Source organism: Notothenia rossii, assembly GCF_949606895.1.
Source record: "Notothenia rossii genome assembly, chromosome: 7".
NCBI lineage: Eukaryota > Metazoa > Chordata > Actinopteri > Perciformes > Nototheniidae > Notothenia > Notothenia rossii.
Genome location: NC_136905.1, coordinates 80,255,420 through 80,264,373, shown reverse-complemented (window position 1 = coordinate 80,264,373; position 8,954 = coordinate 80,255,420). Strand labels below are relative to the sequence as shown.

The following is an 8,954-nucleotide window of genomic DNA, read 5'->3' as shown; positions in this document are numbered from 1 at the left end:
TGTACAAAAAACATTTGGGATCGGTCAATTGGTAGCAGGATGCAAGAACGGTCAGTAGCTCGTCTGAATGGCTTGAGAGTTAAAAGCTCATTTGTTTTTGGCTCAATAATGAGAGCAACACTGTGATTGGTTTTGGGGTAGGTGGTTTCAAAATAAAGAAAGAAGTTTAAAAAACATGATTTTCTGATATAAGAAATGCAACACTGGTGGAGACAGAGATCATATCACTCTGATCTGAGGTCAGGGAGATAATGGAGCCCCAACAGCTGAGAAAAACTAAAGCTGCCTTGCTCCTAAATGTAAACATTAAAATAATACTTTGGAGTGAGAAGCAGAGATCATAATATGGTTTGTGTGAAATGCTGTTTTTTTTAACAGGGTTTAATCTCAATGAGTAGTAAGATTATGTATAGAATAGTGCTGGGTGGGTTCCTGTCAGCTCTGAGTTCAGTGGGCTATGTCAGTCTCTTCCTCTTCAGCAGCTGCAGGTGGTTCCTGCTGTAACAGCTCAGAGTCTCTGCAGTCTGACTGAGGGAGGTTTTTGTACGACGACAAATCACTGTGTGAACACATAAGCACTGTTTATGAGGTGGAGACTCTGACAGGAATAAACTGCTGCATCTTCAGCCTTCAGTCCAGTGATGGTCATAGAGAAGTCAGAGCCGCTTCCACTGCCACTAAACCGAGGTTCTGTTCCTGATTCACGTGTGCTCACATATCTTATCAGGAGCTTTGGAGGCTGTCCAGATTTCTGTTGATACCAGAACATATATTGACCATTGCTATTTGCGAGAACATCTGTGCTGGTTTTACAGGTGAGAGTGACGGTGGACCCTGTAGCAGACGTCTCGACTGCAGGCTGAGTCACAGTCACCTGACCGCTGCATCCTGCACACAAAAACAGATGATTGATTTCTCAGCAGAAAGAAAGGAGAGGAAAGGCAGCACATGATGTTTGAAATGTTGCTGAGTGAATGAACCTGTGAAACAGCAGCAGGCCAGCGTCCAGATGAGGATGGTGATGAGAGTCATGGTGCTTTCTGCTGACTGACAGATGTGAGTCCTGCAGTGTTGAACTCACAGGACTATAAACCTTCTCAGTTCACTGGAGGATCAGCTGACCATGCAAAGCCTCCTCTCTATGGAAATGATGTCTCTGCTCTCAGCACACTGAAGGCAACGTGGGACACGAAACCAGGAGGAAAACTGTCTGGATTTACACCGTCTATCATCTGAATGGAAGAACATATTTATATCAGGAGTGGAGATGAGGATTTGAGTTTGTGTCCACTGTGGTTGGTATGATATGTCTGTTTGTCTGACATTAACATACATACAGAGATTCACTGTAGATAAATAACATGTTTCAGTTCTGTTTCAAATACATTTGTTCATAACTATTATTTCAAAGCCTCATGTTCATTTAACCGTGTAGAAACTAATATAAAACTGACAAAGTTAGTTGTGTAGCAGACTGTAATGGTTTCTCTGCCAGGTGTAGAAAAGTGATGAAAAAAAGCAGTGAAGCATTACAATCATGCAAATGACATTTCACACGTCACACAGACACCTGTCCTTGAGAAACAGAGAGAGAGAGGAGGTGGAGGAAGTAGAGGCTACATCTCCCTGTGGACTCATGGAGAACATGTAGAAACTTTCTGTTCCTCAACTCTCTGCTGTTTCTGTCTGTTCAGTTTACCAAAGGCCTCTGTGCTTAAGAACATAAATATAAGAGATATGCTTTATTGTCCCAGCAGGCTGCCCTCTGCTGGCTGTCCAGGTTCAGAACAACTTCATATTGATGTGAGATTGAATCTGTTCTCCACCTTTAGCTCTTGTTATAATCATGTAGTCAATCTGTTATTCCTCATGAATCTGCTCTGACAGCACTGGACTCAGAGTTCAAATTGTGTCAGACGTCTCTTGGATGCTCCCGTTGCAGAAAAACATGATTGAGTTCATTTTCACAATAAAAACAACTACTATGAAACAGTCTGCTGTGGGTTGACTGAAGGGAAACACACAGTCCAGGTGGGATTTGAACCCAGTCTTGAGTAAATCTGTTTTAGGATGAAATGTTTATGCTTAATTTCTCTGCAGGTTAAAGAAGATACACTTTCTGCATCTTCAGTGTCACCTTTTTAGTCTCTCTGGTTCATTTGGTCTGGCGGGGAAGGACAAAGATTGAGTCTGAAGAAACAGGGTTTGAACCCCGCCTGAGGGAACAACAAAGGAGTTTGTGAGGCTTCATTCGTCGCCTCATAAAAAACATTACAATATCAAAAATGATTCAATATGATGTCTGTGAGGGAATATTTCTTTCTTTACTCCTAGATATTTAACCTTATTGCCTGTTGACGTTAATAACCATCCCTGACTCTGTTATCTCCTTTAAAGAATGTGCTGCTGCACTTATTCTCAGTTTTATGACCGGTCAACTCTCGGTCACAGAGCCTAAGAGTCAGGCGAGTGATTCAGTATCTCCAGATGTTTGGGATATCTCCAGTGTCAGGCTTCAGAAAGCAACATAGCACCATCACTGCCACAATGAAAGTGGTGAATGATGTGGCGAGTGTTTTAGATAATAAGCAGAGTTGTGCAGCTCTATTTATTGACCTGTCCAAAGCGTTTGACACCGTTGATCATCGCATCTTGAAGCAGAGGCTACTCAGTATTGGCATATCCAGCCATGCAGTGGGGTGGTTTGTGAACTACCTCTCTGAAAGGTCCCAATGTGTTCATTTTGATGGGCTGTCTTCTGAGTGGTTAAACATTACTAATGGTGTTCCTCAAGGTTCTGTTTTTGGTCCACTTTTATTCTCCATCTACATCAATAGTTTAGGTGAAAATGTAGATGAAGCCACTTTACATTTTTATGCGGATGATACCGTGATGTATTGTGCAGGTCCCTCCATTAAGGAGGCTGGTGTTAAATTGCAAGCAGTTTTTAACATTATTCAGACTCAGCTCTCTGAACTAAAGCTTCTTTTAAATGTTGATAAAACCAAGGTAATGCTCTTTTCAAAAGCTAAAAAGACACCAGAGCCTGTTTTAGATATTGTAACTACGCAAGGAATAAAACTTGAAGTGGTTACCTGTTATAAATACCTTGGTATCTGGCTTGATGATTGTCTCACTTTTAAACTTCATGTCAATAACCTTCTTAAAAAACTGAGGGTTAGGCTAGGTTTCTTCTACAGGAACAAGTTGAGGCCAGGAAAAGGCTAGTCACTGTGACCTGTTTACCTGTGCTGGACTATGGTGATTTGATCTATATGAATGCACCTGCCCACCTGATCAAGTTAGATGCTGCGTATCACAGTGCTCTGAGACTTGTGACAAACTGTAAAGCATTAACCCATCACTGTACCCTGTATGCAAGGGCTGGTTTGCCTTCACTAACTGTACGGAGGCTCAGTCACTGGTACATTTTCATATATAAAGCCATGTTAGGGAAACCTCCATCCTACATCTGCTCCCTGATCTCACGGCGAATTGTAAGTGGCTACTGCCTGAGATCGCATGCTGTGATTTTATTAAATGTGCCAACTGCTAGGACTGTCTTAGGGAAGATAGCTTTTAGATATGCAGCTCCACTGTCTTGGAATAGTCTGCAATCGAAATGGAAACTGAGCAATCTGATGCCACTAAATGTTTTTAAAGCTTGGTTGGATGCTACTCAATCGGAAGCTGTTGGTACCTGTTCATGTGGATAGTTATTTTAAATATTAATCCCTGTAATGATGCTGTGAGATGTCCTTTTTGATGTTCTGTTTATGTTTCTATGTTTCATGTGGAACCTACTTGAGCAGGTCTCCCTTGAAAAAGAGATCAATGATCTCAAGGGGATACACCTGGATAAATAAAGGTTTGAAATGAAATGAAAACCTGGAGCTAAACGCTCTCAATCAGCCCCACCGGCCCCAATCACTCTGTGGGACTCCGCAGTCTCTGCTGTGGAGTCTTTCTGCTTCCTGGGCACCATCATCACCCAGGACGTCAAGTGGGAGCAGCACATCAGCTCCATAATCACAAAAGACCAGCAGAGGATGTTCTTCCTGAGGCAGCTGAAGAGCTTCAACCTGCCTAAGACAATGATGGTGAGCTTCTACACCTCCATCATGGAGTCCATCCTCACCTCCTCCATCACCATCTGGTACGCTGCAGCTAGCCGAGGAGCAGGGCTGCAGCCGAGGACCAGGGCCGCAGCTCATCATCTGCTCTGCAGAGAGGGGGGTCGGCAGCAATCTGCCCTCCCTCCTCTACCTGCAGGCCTCCAGGACCCTGAGGCGGGGAGATAGAGTCCGACTAATGCACTAATATTTTGCACATTCTATGGACAATGTTGCACTAATGTACATTCTCAAACATTGAAGTGACTTTTATTTTGTATATTGATTGTTGTGTTTTTATTTAGGTCTTAATGTGTGCACATGTAAAATTGTTTCTTTGATTCTGTGTATATATATATAAAATATGTGTGCATATATATAAATATATATATATATATGCACACATATTTTAATATAAGTTTCTTTTATATTCGGGATTTTGGGAAATGTTATTTCGATCTCTCTGTCTGTATACACAAACTGGAAGATTGACAATACAGTTGGCTTTGACTTTGACCCCTACCACCCTGGACACAAACTGCTCCCCCCTCCCCTCTGGCAGAAGGCTCCATCAGGACCAGAACTCTCTCCATCAGGACCAGAACCTCTCTCCATCAGGATCAGAGCCTCTCTCCATCAGGATCAGAGCCTCTCTCCATCAGGACCAGAGCCTCTCTCCATCAGGACCAGAGCCTCTCTCCATCAGGACCAGAACCTCTCTCCCCCTGAACAGCTTCTTCCCCTCCGCTACCGGCCTCATCATCTCCTAAAGCCTCTGCTTTGCACTGGTGGTCTCAGGGGGGGTCAGGGGTCAAATCATGTTCAAACTAAACGTCTAACCACAGTTTAACATTTTAAAGACTTCATTAGATTGATCTTTGTCATTTTTAATCAGGATCTTTATAATAATGATTAAATAATAACTCCAGAGAGGCCAGAGATGCTGCTGCTGTGAAGCACACCGAGTGGAGACATGTGGGGAAAAGCTAAAGAGCGTTTGTTGTTTTAATTCGGGGAAGCAGAGATCACAATAAGGTTTGTGTGTAATGCTGCTTTTACATATAATGTGTTTTGGACTGGGTTTAATCTCATTAATCCATTAACATCTGTATATTTAAGAATAAGAAGTGAATAGTGCTGGGTGGGTTCCTGTCAGCTCTGAGTTCAGTGGGCTGTGTCAGTCTCTTCCTCTTCAGCAGCTGCAGGTGGTTCCTGCTGTAACAGCTCAGAGTCTCTGCAGTCTGACTGAGGGAGGTTTTTGTACGACGACAAATCACTGTGTGAACAGATTAACACTGTTTATGTAGTGGAAACTCTGACAGTAATAAACTGCTGCATCTTCAGCCTTCAGTCCAGTGATGGTCATAGAGAAGTCAGAGCCGCTTCCACTGCCACTAAACCGAGGTTCTGTTCCTGATTGACGTTTGCTCGCATATCTTATCAGGAGCTTTGGAGGCTGTCCAGATTTCTGTTGATACCAGAACATATATTGACCATTGCCATCTGTGTAAACATCAGGGTTGGTTTTACAGGTGAGAGTGACGGTGGATCCTGGAGCAGACGTCTCGACTGCAGGCTGAGTCACAGTCACCTGACCGCTGCATCCTGCACACAAAAACAGATGATTGATTTCTCAGCAGAAAGAAAGGAGAGGAAAGGCAGCACACGATGTTTGAAATGTTGCTGAGTGAATGAACCTGTGAAACAGCAGCAGGCCAGCGTCCAGATGAGGATGGTGATGAGAGTCATGGTGCTTTCTGCTGACTGACAGATGTGAGTCCTGCAGTGTTGAACTCACAGGACTATAAACCTTCTCAGTTCACTGGAGGATCAGCTGACCATGCAAAGCCTCCTCTCTATGGAAATGATGTCTCTGCTCTCAGCACACTGAAGGCAACGTGGGACACGAAACCAGGAGGAACACTGTCTGGATTTACACCGTCTATCATCTGAATGGAAGAACATATTTATATCAGGAGTGGAGATGAGGATCTGAGTTTGTGTCCACTGTGGTTGGTATGATATGTCTGTTTGTCTGACATTAACATACATACAGAGATTCACTGTAGATAAATAACATGTTTCAGTTCTGTTTCAAATACATTTGTTCATAACTATTATTTCAAAGCCTCATGTTCATTTAACCGTGTAGAAACTAATATAAAACTGACAAAGTTAGTTGTGTAGCAGACTGTAATGGTTTCTCTGCCAGGTGTAGAAAAGTGATGAGAAATGACATAAATCATTTTAATTCTTCCAGATATGTAATCCATATCTTTAGAAAAGCTTTGTTGATTTAAAAACTGTATATGTGTCTCTGTTATCAGTGAGATCAGGGAGCTCTCTCAGTGATACATGCTTGTTGACAGAGCAGGAGGTTTTTGTACGGCCACTCAATGAGTTTGTATCACTGTGGAGGACTTTTGGTGGAGGAACCAAACTCATCGTTCACTGTAAGTACCAGAGATTTGAATTTTCTAACACAAAACATTACATTTACTTTTGAATCAGAATATGATAAATCAAGAATTATTTTGGATATTATACATTATGTTGATATTTTTTTAAATCTATAAAGCTTGTCTGAAGAATTTAAAAATATTAAGCAAAGTTAGTTTTATTTAATATTGAAGAAGATGTTACGGTGAATTATATGTACGTTTTACTTTTCTTTTTTAATAAGATATAAACACATTTTTAGCTCACAATTGACCAAAGAACAGCTGCTATGTCATAAAATCTAATTGTGATTTTCATTTTTATATTTATATATTTTAACATTCAACAAGTGTTTCATATCAAATCTGCTGAGGATCCGTTAAAACAAATGAAAGTGTGTTTTTGTACATTCAGAGTCGCTGCAGGGTGCGTTCACAGTCCGTTAGTTTCAAAGAGTTCAAAGGAAGTGAAACAAACAGATGACAAAGTCTTCAACTGTAGAAGATGTTACTTTTTGTTTTTCTTAACAGTAAATGATTGCAGAGATTAGTTATTCATTCTGAAACATTGTAAAGCAGAGATAAAGCTTTTCATATAATGATCATTACATGAACACCTTCATTACGTTGCATACTTTCATGTAACTCTTCAGGAGTTTGGACGAGTGCCAAAGAAGAAGATTCATTATTTTAAATGGCAGAATGATATAAAGTATCACCGTTTGATTTGATGAATGAAACCCTCGTGTTCTCCCATGCCTCAGCTCCTCTTGTGATCACAGCTCATGCTCACAGCTGACCCCCAGTTTCTCTGTCCTGTACCTTCAATGTATAATTCTTGTTCTGATGAGAGCTACAGAATAACACTCTAACTCCAAACATCAAGTTTAACACTTGATTTTATTTATTAAACCCTCATTTCCTTCCTCATTCTGTTTGTTCTGGAACTATTTGAATGTTTTTAAAATATATTTTATTGTTTTATGTCCTACATATTTGTATGTTGCATTGTTGGAGGAGCCTTGGGCTTTTCATTGGCTTATCTACATCGCCATGTGCAATATGTGCAATATGTGCAATATGTGCAATATGTGCAATATGTGCAATATGTGCAATATGTGCAATATGTGCAATATATACCTGGCTGCTAAATCCTCAGAACTGTTACAGGATGTGTATTTTGTAAATTGTGTAACTTTTTATTTTATTTTTTATTATATTATAACTTTTTTTTACTTGAATACTTTTGTATGCATGCTTCTTCATAACATGAAGCTGTCTCTGGCTCTTTTCTGCTGTCACAGCGTGAATGTCCCCTCTGTGGGACTACTAAAGGTATTCTGACTCTGGTTCTGATTCACTGCAGCTACTGTGCATATGACAGTAAAGCCTCTGAATGTTTGAATGTGTCCTGTATGGACTCTGTCTCACAGCGTCTGTCCCTCAGTGGAAGTTCATCTGCTCCTTGTGTCTCTCTCCCCTGCAGCGGGCTCCATGCTCAGGCCCTCCGTCTCTCTGCTGGCCCCCTCCTCCTCTGAGCAGCTCTCTGGGGGCTCGCTCACGCTGGCCTGCCTGCTGACCGGCTACTCTCCTCAGGGAGCCGTGGTGAGCTGGGAGGTGGACGGCACACAGGTGACAGAGGGGGTCCTGAGCAGCTCGGAGGAGGAGAAGAGCGGACTCTACAGCAGCAGCAGCAGCCTGAGCCTGAGCCAGGAGCGCTGGATGTCAGGAGAGCTGTACTCCTGCAAGGTCCTCCATCATGCCCACAGCCAGACCCAGTCCCTCCACAGGAGCCAGTGTGAGGGCTAGAGGGGCCGCTGGAGCCCAGGAGAACACATGCTGCTCTGATCATCAGGAGCTTTAATGTTTGGAGAGGGAAGTGAAGCTTTGTGTGGCCGAGAACAACACTGCTGTAAAGTGTTGGACAGCAACAACTTAGAGAGTGATGTGTGAAGCTCAGCAGAGATGAGAGTGTGCTTAGTAACTGTCATGTTGATGATCCAGGATGTTCCTAATAAAGCTTTCTCTGATAAATAACATGATGAAGTGTTTGGTGTTTTATTTAAAGTAGTGAGACATTGAAAGGTTTTATAACATTCTGCACTTCTATCAGCAGAACAAGATAAAGCTTTGAATTAGTTTAGAACATTATTTAAGTTTCATATCTATAACATTGTCAATGATTAAGTATTTTATGTGAATGTGAACTTAATCTTTAGTGAGGCTGAGAGGATGGCTCAAATATAATATCAAGCATAGATTTTTCTCCAGGCTAAGAGTAGAGTCTTTTATTTCTAAGCATTGTTTAATTCAACATATTAGTGTGAATAGTTAGTGTTTGGTGAAGTTCCTCTCTACTCAGCGTTCAGTGGTCTGTGTCAGAGATTACTTTATGTTATGCAGG

The 8,954-nt window shown here is 41.7% G+C and overlaps 1 gene segment (V, D, J or C); it reads right to left on the bottom strand.

Moving 5' to 3' along the window:
- Nucleotides 1-455: 455 nt before the first annotated feature.
- LOC307046477 (immunoglobulin kappa variable 4-1-like) lies at nucleotides 456-1,032 on the bottom strand. The segment is given in 3 exons: nucleotides 981-1,032; nucleotides 604-888; nucleotides 456-559 (listed from the first exon to the last, which is right to left on the bottom strand).
- Between the last annotated feature and the right edge of the window lie 7,922 nt (nucleotides 1,033-8,954).